At 41.6% G+C, this 24,005-nt stretch overlaps 1 protein-coding gene across 15 annotated transcripts in view; it reads right to left on the reverse strand.

Moving 5' to 3' along the window:
• Positions 1-24,005, reverse strand: part of MACROD2 (mono-ADP ribosylhydrolase 2) — a 1,307,214-nt gene that overhangs the window by 443,535 nt on the left and 839,674 nt on the right. The window lies entirely within an intron of this gene.

The following is a 24,005-nucleotide window of genomic DNA, read 5'->3' on the forward strand; positions in this document are numbered from 1 at the left end:
CCTTTGCCTTCTAAACATACTCATCTCTTCTAGATAACTGCTTTAAAATACTGGAAATATCTTGTAAAATCCCTGTGGAGCTGTAAGATTACCTTTCAGCTCTGTTGCAAATTGATATGCTAACAGCCAGCAACCATAAAGCTGTCTTGACCTTGACAGGACAAGCTAGTGCAATATAGTTAAGGATTGTGCCTCAGTGGAACCATAAAAGCAATTTATAATTTTAGTTTTCCAGTTCTGAATCTAGGTTTGTAGTTTTGTCTCAGTGCAATTCAGAAAGTACATATCAAAGTTGCTAAATATAAAGACAAATTTGTATTTTCTAGCAGCTGACAAAAAATGATACAGTGTCCCCAGCATTTTAGCTGACATGCACATCTACCATCAGGAAAATCAGTTAACAGCTACTTGCTGTTCTGATTTCAGGAATACAACTCTTGAAACAAAAGTATTCAGCAATCCCATTGAACGTTGTAGTAAAGATAGAGAGAGTTTTCTTTTCCTCTGTTATAGTCTATACAAAGTCCTGATCAGAATCTCTTATTCGGGGAAAAACTGGTAAATATGAGCTGTCCTCCTGTTTTTCTCTGAGGTATTGAACTATACTGTGGAGAAGATTAACTGGATTAGTACTGGATTTGTCATGTCCCTGATGAAAAATTTGTGTCTGAAGATTTTATTCACTACAATTCTAGATCTGCTGGGAGAGCTTTGTTCTGCATTTAGCTGACCCCATGACCTTCACAGCTAGTGAAAAGCATTGGTTGGCTGAGATTATTAATGCCTCCCTATTGGAAAGCAGGGTTCTCAGACAAGTAGTCATCCTGCCCATACTCACGATGCAAACTGGTAATGTGCCAGTTACAGCTACATTTCAAATCTCTCCTTTTTGAATCAGATTATTGAGGAGGTTGTAGCCAATGTGGCTGTCATCTTGAATCTATCATTTTTCGGTCTTAATGACACTGATAATGCATTACTCTAGGCTGATTATCTGCTTCTCTCAATGAACTGAGGTCAGATATCTGTATTGATTCTTTCAGACCCATCAGTAGCCTTTATTAATATTCAAAACAAAATTCTGTTGACACACCTAAGGATCAGAGCTCTGGCATCAGGACTGTTAAGAACATAAGAATGGCCATACTGGGTCAGACCAAAGGTCCATCTAGCCCAGTATCCTGTCTTCTGACAGTGGCCAATGCCAGGTGTCCCAGAGGAAATTAACAGAACAGGTAATCATCAAGTGATCCTACCCTGTTACCCATTCCCAGATTCTGGCAAACAGAGGCTAGGGTCACCAGCCCCGTCCATCCTAACTAATAGCCATTGATGGACCTATTCTCCATAAACATATCTATTTCTTTTTTGAACCCTGTTATATAGTCTTGGTCTTCACAACATCCTCTGGCAAGGAGTTCCACAGGTTGACTGTGCGTTGTGTGAAAAAATACTTCTTTTGTTTGTTTTAAACCTGCTGCCTATTAATTTCATTTGATGACCCCTAGTTCTTGTGTTATTAGAAGGAGTAAATAACACTTCCTTATTTACTTTCTCCACACCAGTCATGATTTTATAGACCTCTATCATATCCTTCCTTAATCGTCTCTTTTCCAAGCTGAAAAGTCCCAGTCTTATTAATCTCTCCTCATATGGCAGCCGTTCCATACCCCTAATAGTTTTTTATTGCCCTTTTCTGAATCTTTTCCAATTCCAATATATCTTTTTAGAGATGAGGTGACCACTGTTTGACTGGTTCTATATTTTCCACAGACAAGACACATCAGTAGCTCAGTCCTGAGGGTTCTCTTGTGCAATGTTCTCCAGGGTTCTGTTCAATGAGTATGTGAGGGCTGCTGGGGGAATAATGAGACAATCTGGACTGTGATGCAATTGGTAACTGAGTAAGTCACTGAATATTGCACACATTCATATACAATAACCTACAGAGCTGTAAGCAGGGGCTAAGGGGAGAAGTGTTACAGTTGCTAAGGGAACCGTGCATTTGAATTCTGTACATTTTCCATTGTCTCAAACAAAAATATATTGCTACAGTTAAGGTTGAAAGTGTGTTTCATAGAATTCAAAGCCAGACAGGACCATTATGTTAATCTAATCTGACCACCAGAATAACAAGGCATATAACTTCATCAAGATATTCCTGTATTGTGTTCAACAATTGTGGTTTAGCTACAGCACTTTTTGAAAGACATTCACTTTTGATTTAAAGACTTCGAGCAATGGAGAATTTAACACACTCCCTTGGTTTCCACGGAGTCCACCTAACAGCCCCCGAAATATTTACAGTAATTCTATAACTTGGAAAAGTAATGTTAACAAATCTGGAAATGATCAGCTAAAGGGATCCAGCCAGTTCCTTTTTCACTATCACTTCACCCTCTATGTCCTCTCACCTCCCAATCCTCTCCATTCCCCTTCATCCTCCCTCAATGCCCCACCAGCTCCTGTCCATAAACCCCCTCCCTCCTGCTTTCCTTAGAAATCTTCTCTAGTGTGAAGCTGATAAGCACAGCTCCACTGAATACATTTTTTAAAATTTCCTCATTAGTATTTCACTGGTGCCCTCAACCTAGCATCTGAATGTTTCTCTAACATTAATGAATTTCACAAAACCTCTGTGAAATGGGTGGGGTGGGGTTATTATTCCTATTTTACAGTGGGGAAGCGAGGCACAGAGACACTAAGACCAAAATTGTCAAAGTGTGCTCTATTTTTGGTTGCCCAACTTGAGATATCTAGGGCCTGATTTTTCAAAGTACTTCACATTTTCATAGCACTTTATATGTTCAAAGCAGAGTTCCAGCAGTCTCGAGTGCTCGGCATTCTGCAAATCTAGACATAGAAGTCTTATGTTGAGCAGCCTGAAAATGAGGTGCACACACAATTAATGGCCCAACTGGTATAAGTACCATGCCCCATATGACACAAGAACTCTGTGGCAGAGGCAAGGATAGAATCTAATTGTTCAGGGTGGCATTCAACTGCCATAACCATGAGGTCTTCCTTCCTCTTCCTGCAATCCCCTGCCTCATTCACTGCACACCTTTTCCCTCCTTTGCAACAAATGAGTCAGAGATCCTACAGACAACCACCATTTATTACACAACCATGAATGATTCCTAGAGCTCTTGACCCCCGACCCCTTCTGCTCTTATTCACCAGACCTCATCCTCTCTGCTTCTTTCCATCCCACATCCCCTGAATCCTGCCCACAACTCTCCCTGCACCTATTCAATTCCCATCCCCCTCGGCTTCTATTCCAGTCCTCCTCTTCACCTATACACTTTCCAGCTCCTGCAGGAGCACTTAGGTCACCAGAGAGGCCATCTTCCTGCTCTCAGTTCATGTGCCTGGCAATACAGCAGCCTGCAGCAAATGAGAGGAACAATTATATGAAAAATCCTGTTCAGTCCCGCATCATGGCACTGGAGCATGTTCCGTTCAAACAGAAACTTCACAGAATTTAACATCCAAATCAGTTTTTTCAAAACTTGAAAACATTCTTGTAAACAACAATGGAAAAATCAAGAATGTAGGAAACATTATGTGTGTGTAGATAAGTCATTTGTAAAAGGACTCTGAACGTTTCATGGCTCAGAGTCCAATTCTGCCACTCTTATTCAGGTCGAGTAATATATCTTGCTCTACAAGTAGTCCTACTGATTTCAGGGAGAGTAGAGGTGGCAAAATCAGACACGTAACCATCCACTGAATTTCTAGTTTGAACACTACACAATGTGCAGGGCCGGCTCCAGGCACCAGCATTCCAAGCAGGTGCTTGGGGTGGCAATCTGCAAGGGGCAGATTTTTCATGTGTTTTTGCTGCCCCAAGCAGTGCGCCGAATTGATGCCGCGGACGGCGGGGGCAGTCCATGTGCCGTTAGGGCGGCACGCGCGTTTCCGCAGTGGCGGCAATTCGGCAGCAGCTTCTATGTTCAGCTGCCCGCGGGGGCAATTCGGCGGCTTCTGTCTTCCGGCTGAAGAGAGAAGCTGCTGCCGAATTGCCGCCGCTGTGGAAACGCGTGTGCCGCCCTAACAGCACACGGACAGCCCCCCGCCGTCCGTGGCGGCAATTGGTCGCGCTGCTTGGGGCGGCAAAAACAGTAGAGCCGGCCCTGACAATGTATACTGTCTATACCTTTACACAATGGTCACGGGATCACTCTGAAAGACCACTGTAAGAAGTCTTTAGGAAGCTTACCAACTCTGACCAATAAATTAGCTACAGTTTCAATTACCCTATTAATGTGAAACATTGTTAAGCAGGCAGTGTCCAAGAAACAAGTTACCAAAACTATTAACTCTACATTTAGTAGATGAAGAATTGGGCAAAATTAACATCCCAGAAAAGAAATGCTTAGCCAGTTTAGGTAGGTGATAATATATGCTCTATAATTATACCATACAGAAGGGGAAAAGATATATTATATGAACACTGAAACTTAAAAACAAACCTATAATGGATGTTCATGTATAAAAGAAACAATTTGCAGGCAACATCAGCCTACACACTGATCCAAAAAGACCCAATACAGAAGTATAACACATTCTGTGCATTCATGCACACAAATTAAATGGCAAGACGAAAAACAACTTTACGCCATCTACATGGAATTTAATGGACAAAGGCATCTCCTATACACTGAGCTAATTAATAAAGAATTGTACAATGAATTTTGTCACTGTATTAACTGGTAAGTAATGGAGGAAATGAAAGTAGTTATTAATCACCATAAACCCAATCCTATAGTCCTTACAGCAGGTAAATTTCCTTTTGGAGGAAATTCCCTTACCTTTTTATTTCCATATTTATGAAAGTTCAAGTGTTTGTTGTGTTTGTTTTTTAACTGTCATATTCTTTTATGTGTTTTATATAAGGGCTGAATTTATTGTGGCAAATATTTATTGTAATTGAACACATTTTATTGTGTATCTCCCTCTTATATTTAAGAAACAGAAGGAGCTCTGAATGTGAAAATGAGTGGAAATAAAAACCCTTCTGCCCTAAGTCCCTGATTCAGCAAAGCACTAATGTTCTTAGGTTTGTTTGTTTAGACAACTTTACATATCGGGACTCAATCCTGCAAGGTACTGAATGCATCCTTGGAGGTACTGACTGTCATCATCTCTGACTGAAGTAAATGGAAACTGAATGCACTCAGCACCACTCAGGCATAGGTGCTGGAACTAGGGATGCTGAGGGTGCTGCAGCACCCCCTGGCTTGAAGTGGTTTCCATTATATCCAGGGTTTACAGTTTGGTTCAATGGCTCTCAGCACCCCCACGATACAAATTGTTCCAGCACCCCTGCTCTCAGAAGGTGGCCAGTCTCATCTAGGATCAGATCCCAGGTGCATAAAGTCTTACTTTTAGGAGACATTTGGTCTACTGGCTAGAGAACTGGACTAGAACTCTGGAGACCTGAATTCAACTCCTATGCTACTGGTTACTTGAGTGACCTTTAGCAACAAACTTCCCCTCTTTGTGCCTCAGTTTCCCCATCTGTAAAATGGGGGTGATGATACTTACTGACCTCCTTTGTAAAGTGCTTTGAGATTTACAGAGGAGATGTGCTACAGACGAGCTAGGTATTATTATTACATGGCATTAGGAGTTAGTACAGAAAATCTCTCCTCTTGCACATTTCTAAGCTGTGGAGGACACGAGCCCCACTGGAATAAAACGTCTACAGTTGGTAAGAATTGTAGAGGTGAATTGTCTTAGGACTTGGACAGATTAGACCTGAAATTCTATAAAGTCATGCACATAATACTAAGGCCAAAAGTTTTCCAACACAGGAGCCTAGGGTGGCCTGATTTTCACAGGAGCTGAGTATCTGCAGCTTCCACGGACTGAAGACAACACAATTGTTCCCCCCAACTCATCTCCCATTTATCTCTCTCTCTGTCTAACATGCATGACCTCTGGACCCTATACTCTTTTTCACTCATCTCTCATTGCCTGATCTACCTTTCATCACCTGTACAACAACACTCATTATGTGCCTTGACTGCATTCATCTAGGAGTTCATATGCTCTCACATTACAGCTTTAAACTACATGACCACAGTCAAATCCAAGCTCTGTAGATCACAGAATGCTGCTGTCCACATTAGTTAATTACTGACTCAGAAGGAAGAGTGCCACCTACTGAATCAACTAAACCAACTTCCAGCACCTGCAGTAAATTGATTTTTCCTTGGAAGAATTCCATCAAGGTCTGGCCCTGCTTAATTCGCCTTCTGACAAAATCACTGCTCCAGGTACTGTAGCCCTGTTATAGGCCATCTAGTGTACATGAAACAATTACAGGTTTCTAGAGATTAACATGAAATATTATTATATTGCTTTGAAATTTCCTTACTGTTAGTGAAATAGTTTCAAAAGGTCTTCAACGCTTTTTTTTAATTGGACTTATTATTTGTATGCCAGCACAAAATACTTGGCAAAGATGAAACTACTGGCGGGTGGGCTGCTACTTTGGCAATTTCCAGTTTAAAAATCAATCTATAAAACACAAAACAGCAAAATAGATTACTCATTGGCTGGTAAGCCATATTCCCTAGGGATTGTTGATCATCTTGTATGCTGGCTACAGGCCTGCTGTAGTACAGATGGAAGAACTGGATGCTTAATCGCTTCTCACACCCTCAGCTCAGTATGATTTGGGATCCTGAACACTGCTGGAGAAATATTTCCTTGGTAACTTATTGTGTACTTATCGGTGCATTTGCATAGCAGAGGCAACATTTCTTCTCCTTAGATTAGATTTGAAGGAGCCAACTGGTACTTTTCAGGCTTTTTATTCAAACCAGAGTTACTCTTTGTAGAACACTGAGCAGAGTTAATTGAAATTATTAGTTTCCCAGTTCAAAGATTTAGTTATTCACTGTAACACAATTGGAGCTGTCAAAGATCAAAACATTACTGCAGATGCTATTTTGGAGCTAAAAGTGCATAACTTCCAAAAATATATAACTCTTTATCTGTACTGTTAAAGTCTTACATATGCATACGCTGTATCTGCAGTATATACACACATTATGTACTGTTTGTATATTTTTATAATGATCAATATATATCTTAAAATCAAGTTGGTTCTATGTTAAACCAACAAGGAGCAATAAATTCGCATATAAATATAAATCTCTTTTCCTTATTCCCACAAATGTATTCAGGAATTGCAGCATGTTTGGTTCAAAACATAATCCTCCGTTTTGAGAATACTATTATTAATTATTTTTTAGTCATGTTTATTATAGTAGTGCCTAGACACAACCAAAACCAGCGCTCTGTTGTGCTAGGCACTGCGCAAACAGTGTAAGACTGTGATTTGTAGGCACAACTTGGTTAATTAATAATATGCTTTTAGCCTTGGGTCTGGTTTTCTTACCATTTGGAAGTTTAAACAAAATCTTTTAAATGAGCAAATATGGGAAGACACCCCAAATTTAATTGGTCAGGATTAACAGTCAATCTTCAGTTGCAACTGAAAACCATGCGTAAAATCCTGCCTCCACTGAACTCAAAGGCAAAACTCTCATTGACTCAACAGGTGAAGGATTTCATCCCAGATGTCGAGTCAGATGCAGAGGGTTCAAGCACTTGTGGACCCACTGCCAGACAACTGTGCCCAATTCCAATGTTAACATAAAGCTGTTTTGCAGCAGTGCAGTGGTTCTCAAAGCCGGTCCACCGCTTGTTCAGGGAAAGCCCCTGACGGGACGGGCTGGTTTGTTTACCTGCCGCGTCCGCAGGTTTGGCCGATCATGACTCCCACTGGCCGCGATTCGCTGCTCCAGGCCAATGGGGGCTGCAGGAAGGGGGGCCAGCACATCCCTAAGCCCGCGCCGCTTCCCGCAGCCCCCATTGGCCTGGAGCAGCGAACCGCGGCCAGTGGGAGCCGCAATCGGCCAAACCTGCGGACGCAGCAGGTAAACAAACCGGCCCGGCCCACCAGGGGCTTTCCCTGAAGAAGCGGCCGACCGGCTTTGAGAACCACTGCTATACAGCATGAAGGGTGTGTGGCTACTCACTGTGCAACCTTTCCACATTTGTATTATTATTAATATGTAGAGTCCAAAGGTGTGAAAGGCATGTTATAGACATAAAGGAAGACAGGTGACTGCCTGAAACAAAGATTACAATCTAAATAGACAAAACACAGACAAAGCATGGGGGAAGGGGGCACTCCTTTTGTTTTACTATTACTTTCACTGTGATTTCCCCTTTTCTTTTAAAATCCCAATATAGTAACCCTAGGTTAATTGCTTTATTATTGTTATTTAATCTATTCTTCTTATCTTAAATATACCCAACACTTTAGATTTCATTAGTAGGTATCTGTGTTTTGTTTTTACCTCTGCTTACATCATCCCACACATCTGCCATTTACTGCCACCCCTTCCAAACCTTGCCCACCAATTGTTTAGGCCTGTCCGATTTTTAGTTTCTCCCTACCATGTATTTTGATGAAGAGGGAGAGCCAGTAGTGGAGAAAAATAGATTTGATTTGTTAGATAGGACTGGAGCCATGACAGAAGGCAACTAGAGACACTTACCAAAAATAGCTAAGGAGGTTGTGTAGGAGGGAGAAGTGGTCCTTGTTGTCAAAGGCCAAGTAGAATGAAAAGGAGGAAGGGACTGTCATAACCAGAAAGGACGTGGTGGTGATCATAAGGGAAGAAAATTGTTTCTGTATTAGAACCAAAGCTAACCCCAGATTGAAATCAATCTGTGCAGAAGGTGATTTTAAATAGAAGAGAACACCACTTCCTCAGTCACTTTTGTGAGAGGGAAGGTGGCGAGAAATAGGGTGATTGAGGGAATGTCAGTGTTGGTCAATGGAGTTTTTATAGTGAAGACCAAGTGATTGTAGGGAGTTGTGGGAGGGAGGAAAAATGGACAGAAGCAAAGGAATTTCTAAGAAAAGGGTGAGATGAGGTTGGGGTGTGTACATATGCTTGGGCAGGGGGAGATCAAGAGAGGAGGGAGCTAATTTCCAGTTGAATATTTTTTAAAGTCCCAGTTAAAAAGTATTTTAAATAGAAATTTCTATGAATATATTTTGTTCTGTTTTAAAATTGCAATTTTGTGTTAAAGTACTGATTGAACCAGTTCTCCTGCTCTCTATGGTTCACTTCCAAAACCAGTGTTTCCTTCATGACACTCCAGTAAACAGCTGACAAACTCTGAAATTATTTTGGCTCTTGCAGGCTCAGCAGACAATTGCACTAATTGCCTTGGTGTTGCCTCTGCTATGGCATTTGGTAAAGCCAACGACAGATCTGGTCAGGCCGCTAAGCACTAGTCTACTTCTACTTCCCCTTCATTCTTAACAACAAAATATCCAAATCCAATGTCTGAACCCACTAAAGTACCCCTCCTAACATCTACACACAATATTGCTACTGAATACGAAATGTATTCCAGCATAAAATACCGACTAACAGCTATTCTCTGAGTGCGACATGATTGCAATGCTGGAAATAAAAATGAAGCAGTAGAGAAAAAGCAGTGATACAAAAGACAGAAATGAAACTGGACTGTTATTACAAAGCAATTTTAAAATAATTTGTAAGTCATGAATAACGAAAAAATATCAAGGCAACCTAGTCACAGCATGTCTACTGCTGTTCTGTGGATTGGGCAACCTGAAATGCATACGTTAAACATTTTTCTCTCCTCTCTTCTGGCTATAAAAGACTGCGCTCATCTCCGACTATTTCCAGGAAAAAACCAGTGGCATTAGCCAAGTAAGCACTTGCCTGTCCTTGCAGGTTAGACATTTATTATGGTTGAGACAAGGTAGGTGATGTAATGTCTTTTAATGGATCAACTTCTGTTGGTGAAAGAGAAGCTTTTGAACTTAAACACGGCTCTTCTTCAACAACTTCTTCTTGTCTCTTTCACCAACAGAGGTTGGTCCAATAAAAGTATTACTTCACCCACCTTGTCACACTAATACCCTGGGACCAATGCGGCTACAACAACACTGTAAACATTTAATTTGGTTATTATTTGCAAGTTACTAGGGCCTAATATGGGCAGGAAATAATGGTGAAATAATAGGAATAAACGGTAGTAAAAATAATAAAAATATTGAGTATGCTGTCATTTTCCCTCCCCTAGCCAGAGGAGAAGGCTTGCGGCAGCATACTCAGAGGATTATGCAATTATGGTGCTGAGAAGCATTAAGTTGAACAATGGTTCAGAACAGACTCTTAAAGGTATGTCTACACTGCAATCAAACACCTATGGCTGGACTGTATCAGCTGACTCAGGCTCCGGCTATGGGGCTGTTTAATTGTGGTATAGATGTTTGGGTTTGGGTTGGAGCCCGGGCTCTGGGATCCAGCAAGGGTGGAAGGTTCCAGAGCCTGGGCTCCAACACAAGCCCAAACGTCTACACTACAGTTAAACAGCCCCACAGCCCAAGCCCCATAGGGTTTGTCTGCACTGCAGTGTAAGCCCAGGGTTCCAACTCAGACTAAAGCCTAACCCTCCTTCTATCAACACACAAATCTCGCTAATCCAGGGCTCAGACCCTTGTTCCCCATGGGGTTGGAGGGTCTGCACCTGAGTCAAGCAGAGACTTTAGGGTTCAAGCCCTTTTGCTTTGCAGTGTAGACACAGCCCCATTGGACTCGTGCTCTGGGATTCTACCAAAAACTATCCCACAGGCCAACTTTCTTTGTTCTCTGGACAGTCAATTTTGGTGGACAGTCAAGTTCTCCTGCACTGAACCATGAACAAAAGGCTAAAATTGCCACATTTTGTGAGGGCACTAGGAAGTCTGGGATATGGGTGGTTGGGCTTCGGCCAACATAATGTGGTGTAGCTGGTGAAGCATCAGGTTGGGACCCAGGGTTCAACAATTCCTAACCTGGGGTTACAAATGAGTGTAGGTGCTCAAGCCCTCGGTTAACAAACCCAGGGTCTGCTAACTCAAGTTCTACTAACCCTGAGCTTACATTGCAGTATAGACATACCTTTATTGGTTTAACACCTTTATCAAAGTACTTGAGGTGTCTGGCTACCAAAGGTTTAGCTCATGAAAAATACTATAAGGAAAATTCCACAGCTTTAAGTGTGGCATTCAGAGTGAGTAGGTAATGCCTATTTCAACAAGAATAAAAATCTACATTTAAATTAATGTGTAGCAGCATTCCATCAGGGTGCAGTGAATGTGTGCATGCACTCATAAATCAAACCTAGCTTTGGGGAAATAACAATTGGAGGTTCAAAACTAGAAAATACATTGCCGTTTATGGAATAACATAGTTAGAGTAACCACTGTACTGTATGTATTTTCATCACAACAACAAAAATGCAGTGGAAAAAATAAATACCACTACTTCACACTTTCCAACAGTCTCTTGAACCTCTTCCTCACTCACCCCTGCCAACTGTAACTATTTACTATATATTCCTTATGGAATAAGATACTGGTTAAAACAAAAAAAAACATGTCAGATACAAATGCATTCAGCAATTGAGCATTGCAATCAGCAATCATGGAGCATTGTTGTCGCATGTCTGCTCATTGTAAAATTTTCTATTAACATGGTCAAAAGTATTATTCAGTTTGTTATAAATTTATTATCTTTTGCACCTCAAAAGCAGAATATATTCCATAACACATGGTATAGGAAATGTTAAAGTATGATTTCTTTTTAATTAAACTGCATATTAAAAAGTCTGATAATTTCTTCCCTAAGAGATCTGCCTATAAGTTGGTTCGTTAGTTGTGCAAGATTCACACGTTTTTTACATTGCGTGATAGAACAGAGATTGCTTTCCATTCTCAAATCTGTTTTATTGTGTTCTGAGTACTTCTGGACAAGACAGGGAAGGCACATATCAAGAAATTGTTTTAAAAACCAAACCAACAAACCATGCACAGTACACTGAATTTCTGGTGAATCTGATACCCCACAAAGTAGTGATTTGAATTATAAGTTTACTATAAGTTTCAGAGTAGCAGCCGTGTTAGTCTGTATCCGCAAAAAGAACAGAGTACTTGTGGCACCTTAGAGACTAACAAATTTATTAGAGCATAAGCTTTCGTGGGCTACAGCCCACTTCTTCGGATGCAAGAAGTGGGCTGTAGCCCACGAAAGCTTATGCTCTAATAAATTTGTTAGTCTCTAAGGTGCCACAAGTACTCCTGTTCTTTTTACTATAAGTGTCTCTTATAAATAGGAGGAGGCATGAAGAACATATACAAAACAATGAATTGTGTGGAAAAGGTATAAATCTGCAGGTTGTACATTTTATTAACCTAAACCCAGGGGAGAGGCGCTACTTGCCCATCACCTGTACTCTCTTATACCAGGCATTTAAGTGGTTCCAGTGTGGCAATTACAGGGCTCCTCTCATAGAACCTGTAACTCAGGGTAGGCTCTCCTCAGCCTGCCCCCCCCCACCCCCTAGGAAACAACTCACTCTGAGCCTTATCAATCGGGACAGAAGGGTGCGGACCTTGGCCCATGAGGTCTCACCCTATCCCACCAGACGAGCAAAATCCCAGGTCTTTTACTTCTGGAAACAGCTTATTTTAGCCTTTTTAGTTGCATTGGAAACCAACCACATGTTGAAACTCAAGCAAGTACCTCAGCTAGGTATTAAGCACATTCCTGATTAGCCTACTGTGGCTTGAAGATTCTGCGAGGAAGGTGAAAAACTCCCTGGGCCTCAGCCAATTGGCCCTATGGGAGAAAAAAAATCCCTTCCTGACCCAGAATGGGATATCAGCAAGACCTTCAGCATCTTCCAGACCAGATTCCCATTCCTAGCTCATGATGGGTAGGGTTGGGTTCCTGGAATGGTGCCACAAGAGGCTCCACAAGACCTTTGCTTCAGATTAAATCCTTGGAGCTGGGGGTGGGGGTGGGGGGTGAAGAGAAGACAAGCAAATCAGAACCCCTCCCCCGCAACTGGCCAATGGGTGCCAGAGACTCCAATGGGGGTGGAGGAAACAGCTATCTTATCTTGAGTGTCTCTGTGACAGTCTGTACCCCTGTATTCACCCCTTTCACCGGCTTATGATAAATTTTGTATGAAGTATTCCTCATTTGAAAACTCATAATTTGCGATCAGTATCGTCCTGGTAAAATGTGTGTGGCAACATTGTATGAGAAGTTATATGATTCCTTTGCACGGTATTACTTAAACAGGTTCCAAGCTTGGGGAATGGCCACAAATAGTTCCCCAGAGACAAAAGGCAAGCTGACACCTCAGCCAGGTGTCTACAACATCAAATGGACCATCACTTGTTTAAATGGCCACTCTTTGGCAGGAAAGAGGGTGTGGGAGAAAAATCTACAAAGAGACAGCTTGGGGTTTCCATCCACACAGACTTTCTGTCTCCTGAACCTCACATGGAGATTTTTCTCGAAGAAGAGAAAGAAATACAAGAAGGGAGAGCAAATGCCCCAAATCATTCCTCCCTTTCTCTCTGCCTGTGGCGTCCATGACACCTGAAGAGCAAAGGAAGCAGCACTGAACTGGGGAAGGGATCCTGACTGAAAGACGTTCAGACAGAAAGACTGCTGAAATGTGGTGAGAGAGACTTTTGCTTTGAATTCACTCTAGTTTGTTAAGTTAGGCATTAGTTGTGTTTTACTTTTATTTTTCTTGTAACCATTTCTGACTGTTATGCCTCATTATTTATAGTCACTTAACATCTATCCTTTTGTAGTAAATAAACTTATGTTATTATTTTATCTCAGCCAGTATGTTTGGTCTGAAGTGGTTGGGAAACCTCTACTTTGGATAAAAGGATTTGTGCATATCATTTTCTATTAATAAAATGTTGGACTTTATATGAGTTTGTATTGTCCAGGAGAAAATTGGGCAGTACAAGATGCACACTTCTGGGCAAAGTCTGGGACTGGGAGTTTGCTGGTGGTGCTCTGAAGTGTAATTCAAGAATGGATGTCTATAGCACTCATACAGTATAACTGGGAGTAGCTTAGACGTTGGAGGCTGCGTTTGAGCAGACCAGCGAAGCAGTGTAAGAGGCACCCCAGGTTGGAGAACTGAGGGGAAACGGCTGTTCATCCATCCAGATTGTACCTTAGGTATGTCACAGTCTCCCTCCCTTGCTGCTTGGGGCTGTCTCCCTTCACTGCCAGCCCAATCAATTTCCCCCACCCGCTGAGGCAGACAGGTGGAATTTTCTATCCATTCTCTCATAATACAAAATCAAGGTGACATTTGATGAAATTGAAAGGTGCCAAATTCAAAACTCAAATGGAAATTAGCCCAATGGAACTAATTGCCACAAGATACCAGTGAGACCAAGAGATTAACAGGATTATAAACATTGTACATGGACATTTATGGGAACAATGAAAATCCCAGCATTATAACAGTAAATATTAAAAAGAAAAATCCAATAATTTTATAAGGGATATAAAGCCTTCATGCAAAAGGGCATAAACTAGACTCTAACAGTTGGGGATTAAGAGTGAATTTTCTCTGGGGGCAGGTTGTCCAATAACTGCCTATTACAAGTTTTCTTACTTTTTCTTATGCCACAGCTGTCAGAGACAAGATCCTAGACTAGATGGTCCCTGGATCTAAACCAGTATATCAATTCCTGTACAGATCCAGGTGTAGTGCAGGCAGCAGTGGGCAAGCTCTCTGCACAGCTTTGCTTGTGCATATACATCTTGATCTAAAGTCCCCCGCCCCCAATTATTTCAGTCCTAAATTGGTCCAGAACGATGAAAGGAAATAGCATCAAATTAGCTGACAGTTTTGTGATGTCAACAAATGCCCACTTTGGCCTGGGTAACACCATCAAATTAATTTTCATGTCTGATCAAAAGAAGATTTAGTTCTCCTGTAGTGAAAGACTAATACATTACACTGAAGTTTCTGGAAAACTTGCCAGTGTTGTATATCACCTTTATGGCTTAATCTCCTCGCTTTGGGAATCAAAACTCATCTAAACAAAATGGGGAGCAAACTGGCAAAAATTGGTGCATAAGGATTTTAAAGATGTTTAAGATGTAGCTGAAACCCAACCGTAGGATGCTTCTGTACATAACAAATGACATCTAAATTCTGCACAGTGTAAGAAACTTCACCCCTGTGCATGTGGATTTCCAGAACTACAGTCAGTGCAAGCCTAGGATTGATTACATTGGGGAAATGCAAGAGTTATTTAATTATGTACGCTTCTCTGGCTGATTTCAATAGATTTATTCAGTTTTGTTAAATAATGTATTACTTTACCAATGCATGAAAACGTTGCCTGTTTAGCATACAAAAGGATATTAAAACTGCAATGCTCAGACAGACAAAAATAGGCTTTCATTGCTGACAGTGCTGGTAATGGCAAACTCTTCCGATCTTTTCCAATTTGCTAAGCCATCACAATCAATTTCCTTAAAGTCTTCAACTTATCCTAATTAAGATCTTTGCTTTGACATGCCAGAAGTGACCTTAAGAATTCATTCTAATAAACAGAAATGATTATTCTCAATAGAGTGTGGTTCTTATAAGCAATACTCAGAAACTGGTGTTTAATTAATTCTACTAGAAAATCATGTATGGTTGGTCATCATGTCCCAGGGCTTGTCCACACATTCATCACTGCAGCGTGTCTGGTGAAAATGCTCTATGCTGATGGGAGAGAGCTCCCCAATTGGCATAATAAAACCACCTCCGTAAGAAGCCGTAGCTTTGTTGACAGGAAAAGCTCTCCCACCGACAGCACTGTCCACACTGACGCTTATGTGGTGTAACTTATGTCACTCAAAGGGGTGGTTTATTCACACCCCTGAGCGACATAAGTTATACCAACATAAGCTGTAGTGTAGACATAGCCTAAGTATGGAGTTTGTAATGTAGGAGGATAAGCTTGAAAAGCAAAACAGAAATGTTGTTCATCCATAACTGATATTAGCAGCCACAAAGTCTGAAGGTTTCTCCTGTGAAATGAAATGAACTCATGGGATAGTATAACAAGAAATATGAATCAGCCTCATAGAAGTGAAGAAAGAAAGATCTTAAACTAAATGAAATTATATTTTTGATGGTTTGTGGACCTGATCCTGCAGTCAGCAAAGTCCACCATACTACGGAATGACTTCAATGGGTGCAAAATTAAGCTCTGTGAGTGTGATCTAATTCCCACTGAAGTGAATGGAAGTTAAAGCTGGATCTATAATAGCACATGACCATCAGTCAGGTAATAAACAGTTTTCTGGACAGTTATTTTCAACAAAATCCCAGCTTTTTATATTTTATAGAATGGGTTACACTCTTTAATCTGTAATCAAACTTCTGTTCTCACTGTAAACTAACAGGTCCTCTGAAAGAACTCTAAACATTAACCTGTTACATATCAATTAAATGACTAACTTCTATTCATTCAGTATTTCTACAGGAAGTTATTCATGAATTATACAATAGAATAGGACTGTGCTGTAATTTATAGAAGAATCACATTAACTTTAGTCTGCATGAGGCTCATTAATAATTAAATTAACTGTGATTCATTATATTGAAGATGCAGATATTTTTCATACAGACAAAACCCTATGTCAGGCAAACACCATGTTTTCATATTAAAAGATTCTTTATATCAGGAGGCTATTCTACAGAGCTAACACATTTCAATTTGCTTTACATGTATGCAGAAAAAATTCAACATTGCACAAGGCTTAGTCAAACATCTTTCAGATGTCATTGGAAGGGATAAAGGTAAATTATTAAATGACAAATCCCATCTGTATTTCTATACATAAGTCGGGATAGCTATCAAAATGACAGTAGTTCAAGTCTCCATTAATGAACCTATTATCATGGTGCTGTAGGTAACCTTCATACATTAAAAAAAAGTTGTTTGTTTGTTTTTTATTTTGAGCAGTAAAACTAAAAATGTTCTTATGTTAGGAAAGAAAGACAAGTGACAATTGCAGAGTTTGAAGTTTCTATATAATCCACAGGTACAATATAACCTGGGGCAGCATGCAGACATGCTTATCTGACAAACCACTTCAACTTCTGACCCAATGTCTCACAGAGAAAGGTAATATTATTCTGCATGCTTACTCAACTCTGGATCACTTCCAAGTATATAAATGGACAGTGGGGTATTAATCTATTTAGCAAAAATGCCAGGGCTATCTGGACAGCAATACTTGAATCTCATGAATATAAAACATTAGGTTAGAAGCAGAAAACAAGTCATTTGCTAAATCTTAATTATTTCTCCTCCCTGGATCAACAATAATTATCTCTTTCTCTTTGCTCACTATAGATTCCTCTGTGGTCATCTAGTTTCATTAGGGGAAGTTATCTTTTTAAGTAACTGTGATTTATTTTTTTTACATGGAAATACATAGTACAGATAGCTTCCAGTGCATCTTTTTTCAAAATGTCTTGCTTTTGACCTCAATACTAATCTGTAATACATTTCCCCTAAGGTGGAGAAGCAATTCAGCCTTTATAACCATTTTCATCACAATCCTCTGCTGAGCAGAGAAACCGACCAGTTCTGCTAAATTATCTGAGGTGGTTTTGTGATAGAGTCAGCCTTTCACTAGAGACAACTGTGATCTCCAAGCTAATTTGGAATGGATGCCTCTCAGAGACTCAAAAACCACTCATTTGCTATTTGTCTACTCTGCTTCCCAACATATATGGCCACTATCATGCAGTTCATATATTATCTAGCTCTATGAAACATTTCATGGATAGCAATTTCAAGGTGTCTATCTAGCTTAGCACGCACTAGGAGTGGGAGAAGGAAGCACCAGTTTGGAGAATAGAGAACCATCTCAAGTTTTTGGAAAGTGTAGGGAACAATTTCCTGGTGCAAGTGCTGGAGGAACCAACTAGGGGCAGAGCTCTTCTTGACTTGCTGCTCACAAACCGGGAAGAATTAGTAGGGGAAGCAAAAGTGGATGGGAACCTGGGAGGCAGTGACCATGAGATGGTCGAGTTCAGGATCCTGACACAAGGAAGAAAGGAGAGGAGCAGAATACGGACCCTGGACTTCAGAAAAGCAGACTTTGACTCCCTCAGGGAACTGACGGGCAGGATCCCCTGAGAGATTAACAGGAGGGGGAAAGGAGTCCAGGAGAGCTGGCTGTGTTTTAAAGAATGGGGGGAGGGATAGCTCAGTGGTTTGAGCATTGGCCTACTAAACCCAGGGTTGTGAGTTCAATCCTTGAGGGGGCCACTTGGGGATCTGGGGCAAAATCAGTACTTGGTCCTGCTAGTGAAGGCAGGGGGCAGGATTCGATGACCTTTCAAGGTTCCTTCCAGTTCTAGGAGATGGGATATCTCCATTAATTATTATTATTATTATTTTATTAATCCTTATTGAGGTTGCAGGAACAAACCACCCCGATGTGTAAATATGGCAGGCGACCAGCTTGGCTTAACAGTGAAATCCTTACTGATCTTAAATGCAAAAAGAAGCTTACAAGAAGTGGAAGATTGGACGTGCATGCCGGAGCGAAATCAGGAAGGCCAAATCACACTTGGAGTTGCAGCGAGCAAGAGATGTTAAGAGTAACAAGAAGGGTTTCTTCAGGTATGTTAGCAACAAGAAGAAAGTCAAGGAAAGTGTGGGCCCCTTACTGAATGAGGGAGGCAACCTAGTGGCAGAGGATGTGGAAAAAGCCAATGTACTCAATGCTTTTTTTGCCTCTGTCTTCACAAACAAGGCTAGCTCCCAGACTGCTGCACTGGGCAGCACAGTATGGGGAGGAGGTGACCAGCCCTCTGTGGAGAAAGAAGTGGTTCGGGACTATATAGAAAAACTGGATGAGCACAAGTCCATGGGGCCGGATGTGCTGCATCCGAGGGTGCTAAAGGAGCTGGTGAATGTGATTGTAGAGCCATTGGCCATTATCTCTGAAAACTCATGTCGACCGGGGGAGGTCCCAGATGACTGGAAAAAGGCTAATGTACTGCCCATCTTTAAAAAAGGGAAGGAGGAGGATCCGGGGAACTACAGGCCAGTCAGCCTCACCTCAGTCCCTGGAAAAATCATGGAGCAGGTCCTCAAGGAATCAATTCTGAAGCACTTAGAGGAGAGGAAAATGATCAGGAACAGTCAGCATGGATTCACCAAAGGAAAGTCATGCCTGACTAACATAATTGCCTTCTATGACGAGATAACTGGCTCTGTGAATGAGGGGAAAGCAATGGATGTGTTATTCCTTGACTTTAGCAAAGCTTTTGATACGGTCACCCTCAGTATTCTTGCCGGCAAGTTAAAGAAGTATGGGCTGGGTGAATGGACCAGGACCAGCTCCAGGGTTTTGGCCGCCTCATGCAGCAATTGCGATCTGTGGCGGCAATTCGGCGGAAGGTCCTTCGCTCCGAGCGCGAGTGAGGGACCGTCCACCGAATTGCCGACAAATAGCTGGACCTGCCACCCCTCTCCGGAGTGGCCGCCCCAAGCACCTGCTTGCCAAGCTGGTGCCTGGAGCCAGCCCTGGAATGGACTATAAGGTGGATAGAAAGCTGGCTAGATCATCGGGCTCAACGGGTAGTGATCAAAGGCTCCATGTCTAGTTGGCAGCCAGTTTCAAGTGGAGTGCCCCAAGGGTCGGTCCTGGGGCCGGTTTTGTTCAATATTTTCATTAATAATCTGGAGGATGGCATGGACTGCACTCTCAGCAAGTTTGCAGATGACACTAAACTGGGAGTAGTGGTAGATATGCTGGAGGGTAGGGATAGGATACAGAGGGACCTAGACAAAATAGAGGATTGGGCCAAAAGAAACCTGATGAGGTTCAACAAGGATAAGTGCAGAGTCCTGCACTTAGGATGGAAGAATCCCATTCACTGTTACAAACTAGGGACCGAGTGGCTAGGCAGCAGTTCTGCAGAAAGGGACCTGGGGGTTACAGTGGATGAGAAGCTGGATATGAGTCAACAGTGTGCCCTTGATGCCAAGAGGCTAACGGCATTTTGGACTGTATAAGTAGGGGCATTGCCAGCAGATCGAGGGACATGATCATTCCCCTCTATTCGACATTGGTGAGGCCTTATCTGGAATACTGTGTCCAGTTTTGTGCCCCACACTACAAGAAGGATGTGGAAAAATTGGAAAGAGTCCAGCGGAGGGCAACAAAAAGGATTAGGGGGCTGGAGCACATGACATATGAGGAGAGGCTGAGAGAACTGGGATTATTTAGTCTGTAGAAGAGAAGAATGAGGGGGAATTTGATAGCTGCTTTCAACTACCTGAAAGGGGGTTCCAAAGAGGATGGATCTAGACTGTTCTCAGTGGTAGCAGATGACAGAACAAGGAGTAATGGTCTCAAGTTGTAGTGGGGGAGGTTTAGGTTGCATATTAGGAACAACTTTTTCATTAGGAAGGTGATGAAGCACTGGAATGGGTTACCTAGGGAGGTGGTGGAATCTCCTTCCTTAGAGGTTTCTAAGGTCAGGCTTGACAAAGCCCTGGCTGGGATGATTTAGTTGGGAATTGGTCCTGCTTTGAGCAGGGGGTTGGACTAGATGACCTCCTGAGGTCCCTTCCAACCCTGATATTCTATGATTCTAGGGCTAGGATTGGAGGAAATTCAGGAACCCTCTGAATATCCCTAGAGCACACAACATTTTAATAGAGCAGTTGTCCAGAGACTGGCAACAGTGTACCAAACCTGAGAGTTCAGTGTCAATATCTAAGAGCTGCACTTACAGTTGTCATGCAATTCATGAAAAAGATGGAACTGACAATTTCCCATGAAAAACATAAAGGATGGGATTTTTGAAAGCTCTCCGCATTGGCCTAACTACTCCTACTGAAGTCGGGGATATAACTCCTAATGATTTCAATGGGAGTAGAGTTAGGGGAAAGCTGAACACTTTTGAAAATCCTACCCAAAAATATCTAATATCTAGTTTTTTCAGTGTGGATTTATGATAGGCAATGCCGCACACATAAGCAAGCACTAGGAGAAAACACAATGCAGTTCATGTACCTTCCTTTTCTAGGTCGGATCCTTTTTATTTTAGATTTTAAGCTCTGCGTGCCAAGACTTTGTTTTCCTATCTGTCTGTACAGTTCTTACAACTTTATTTGTGGCTTATTACAACTATCTAACAACTGCCCCCCTCTCCAGCTGCTTCCCCCTCCCTTCCTTTCCTCCCTATGACGGGGGGGGGGTGTTAACGGACCCCTTCACCTGGAATGGTCGCATGAAATAGGTGTTAACTATTTATGCTAATCAATCTGTCCCACCTTGTATTTAGCAGTGACACTCTGAGTTAGTTTCCCAGACCTGAAGAAGAACTCTACGTAAGCTCAAAAGCTTGTCTCTTTCAACAACAGAAGTTGGTCCAATAAAAGATACTACACCTTACCCACTTTGTCTCTCTAATACCCTGAGACCAACATGGCACAACACTGAGCACATTTTGGACACGATTCAAAATAAATAATAAATGCATAATATTTGCACCTGCTAAACTTGTTAGGAGACATTTATATGCAGAGCTTAGCAGTGTAAATAGCTTTATCGTAGCTGATAAAAAAATCACAGCTAAGTCTATATGGACAGAAAGATGTGATAGTTCTGACAGGTTCAAAGCAAAATTCTCCATCACCTGCATCACAAAATGGAGCACTTGGCTCCTTGCTGGTTTCTATCATGCAGAATTCTTGCATGGCTACTGCTCTTGTTTCAAAGAAGAGAGTGCGGTCTATAAAAAAAACCTCCTTTTTCCTTGTTACAAAATTCAAACCTGGTGTTAAGGAAGTAGCACAACATGTGCCTTTAACAGGGTAAGTGCTTAGGAAGTATGGATGGAACTGTCCAGACAATAGCTCATCACCTGTGTGATGAGCTATTGTCTGGAATTTGGGAATTATGGGAATCTGCCACTTTCAAAAATATATGGGGAAAACTTTTATATATAAGCTACCAAAAATTAAAAACAACCATGGAAGGTTGTGGCCAGAAGCTACATGACTACTGGAGCAGAATGCATATTTTTATCAGCCATCTGCAAAATGTTTTGAAACAGTGTGAGTTTTTTACCCTTCAATGCCATTCTGATCTATCCCAGCATCCAGCCTTTTGATTATCCAGTGAAAGCACAACTGAAGAAGTCATCTCAGCAGAACTGAATGTAAAGGACATATCATTCTGATTTGACTGGCTACTGCAACACTTTCCATATTTGACAAATACTGCAATTAGTTGTCTTTGTGGGCCAGCCCACAGTGTAAGTGCTGAAAGATCCTTTTCATATTATGCTACCCACTGCTAAATGATAAATGCAGAAGCATAAAGCCAGAAAATTTGCATCTATACAGCATGCAGCATTAGGATGAACTCAACTGAACAAAACTTTCCAGAAGTACAAGTACCAGCTGCTTTTCTAAGTGGCTTTTGTTGAAACTGTTTATGTTTCCAAAAAGTTCAATACCCACTATCCTTTGACTCTTGGGTTGTTTTCCAAGTAAACTTCCAACAAGCTAAAAAGAGAGTAGGAAAATCTTTAATTATTCAGGTATATAAAAATATTTCCAGTATTCTATAAGGCATTGCTTTGTCAATACTGGCTTATAAAAAGTAATATTGCTCTATGAAAAATGGCACTTATTTCATGGGGAAAAATTATGTCCCTACTAAAACCACCCAAAGATAAGAAATTTTGCAGATACTTAAGGAGAAGGTGTTGGAGGACCAGGAGTCTGCTGGAGCAAATTGGAATGTGGATGAGGGTACAGTTTGGAGCAGAGGAGAGGGAACAAGGGATGAGGCAGAGGCCCATGGGAGATGGAACTGAGGGAACATGGATGATGGCAGTTTTTTGCACTCTGCACTGGTGTAAATGACTACACCAGGTGCAAGGAAATGGAAAATCTGGTGCTACATACTGAAGAACAATAGTGTACGTTCATCCAGAGAGTGGTCTTTGGACACGTCCTACAGAAATCTTGGCCTTCTTCTCAAGCAAACTCAGCTGTAGAGAAGAAGGGGGATTGTTACTTCCACTGCAGTGTTACAGATACCAAATGTCAAACTAAACATTAAACTAAGGTCTCGTTTGGAACTTCAAGATCCTACAACATTTCCAGTACAAGGCTATGCTAGCTATTACTGACCACATAATGGAGCACTCAATGCAGTTACTGTACTACCAATATTAAGTCATTACTTAGTGAATTTCCCTATTACTTGAGTATGAATGAGATTATGTAAAGCAGGTTCTACTCTACTAATTTGTTGAGCTTCATGTGTATTAAAAATAAACAACCGAAACCTCAACAATACAACGTCTAATTTTGGTCCTATCAATTGTGGCTTGCATTATCTTATCTTAGATCAGCGTTTCTCAAACTTGGGTCCACAAGGGTAGCCCAGGGGGTCTGTGAGGGTAGTCCAGGGGGTCCGCCACCCCCACTGATCAACTCCTCCTCCTCCCTCCCAGTGCCTCCTACACGCCAGAGAACAGCTGGGGACGAGGCACACCTGGGGAAGGGGGCGGAAAGAAGCGGGGTAAAGGGCAGGAGTGAGGGGGGGCGGGAAGAGGTGGGGCGGGGTGGAGCCTTAGGGGAAGGCATGGAGTGGGGGAGGGGCCTGAGGCCGACTGGGGGACTTGGAGGTCTGCGAAAAAATTTAAATCAAAATGGGGGTCCTCGGGTTGCTAAACTTTGAGAACCGCTGTCTTAGATCATTTATTTCTTTGTTTCTACTCTAATTGTTTCAGTAATAGCTTTTTAACACTTAGATATAGATCTGTCATTTGTCAGCATGGCTGTTTATCAAACTGCTGAACTTCTGAAATAAAGTTATCACTTGCAGCCTCTGCCCGATACATATAATATATACAGACAGAAAATGTCCTGACATCTTTTTAAACCAAAATGAGTAAAGGAAAAGGGGGAAAATGTAGCTATCATAGATTCAATTCAGGTTGACACTGAGATTTGCAGGCTAAAAGGAACAGTAAAAATATTGCAACAAACCTGGTAAGAATAAGCCTCAGAG

Source organism: Chrysemys picta, chromosome 3 (assembly GCF_011386835.1).
Source record: "Chrysemys picta bellii isolate R12L10 chromosome 3, ASM1138683v2, whole genome shotgun sequence".
Classification (NCBI taxonomy): Eukaryota; Metazoa; Chordata; order Testudines; family Emydidae; genus Chrysemys; species Chrysemys picta.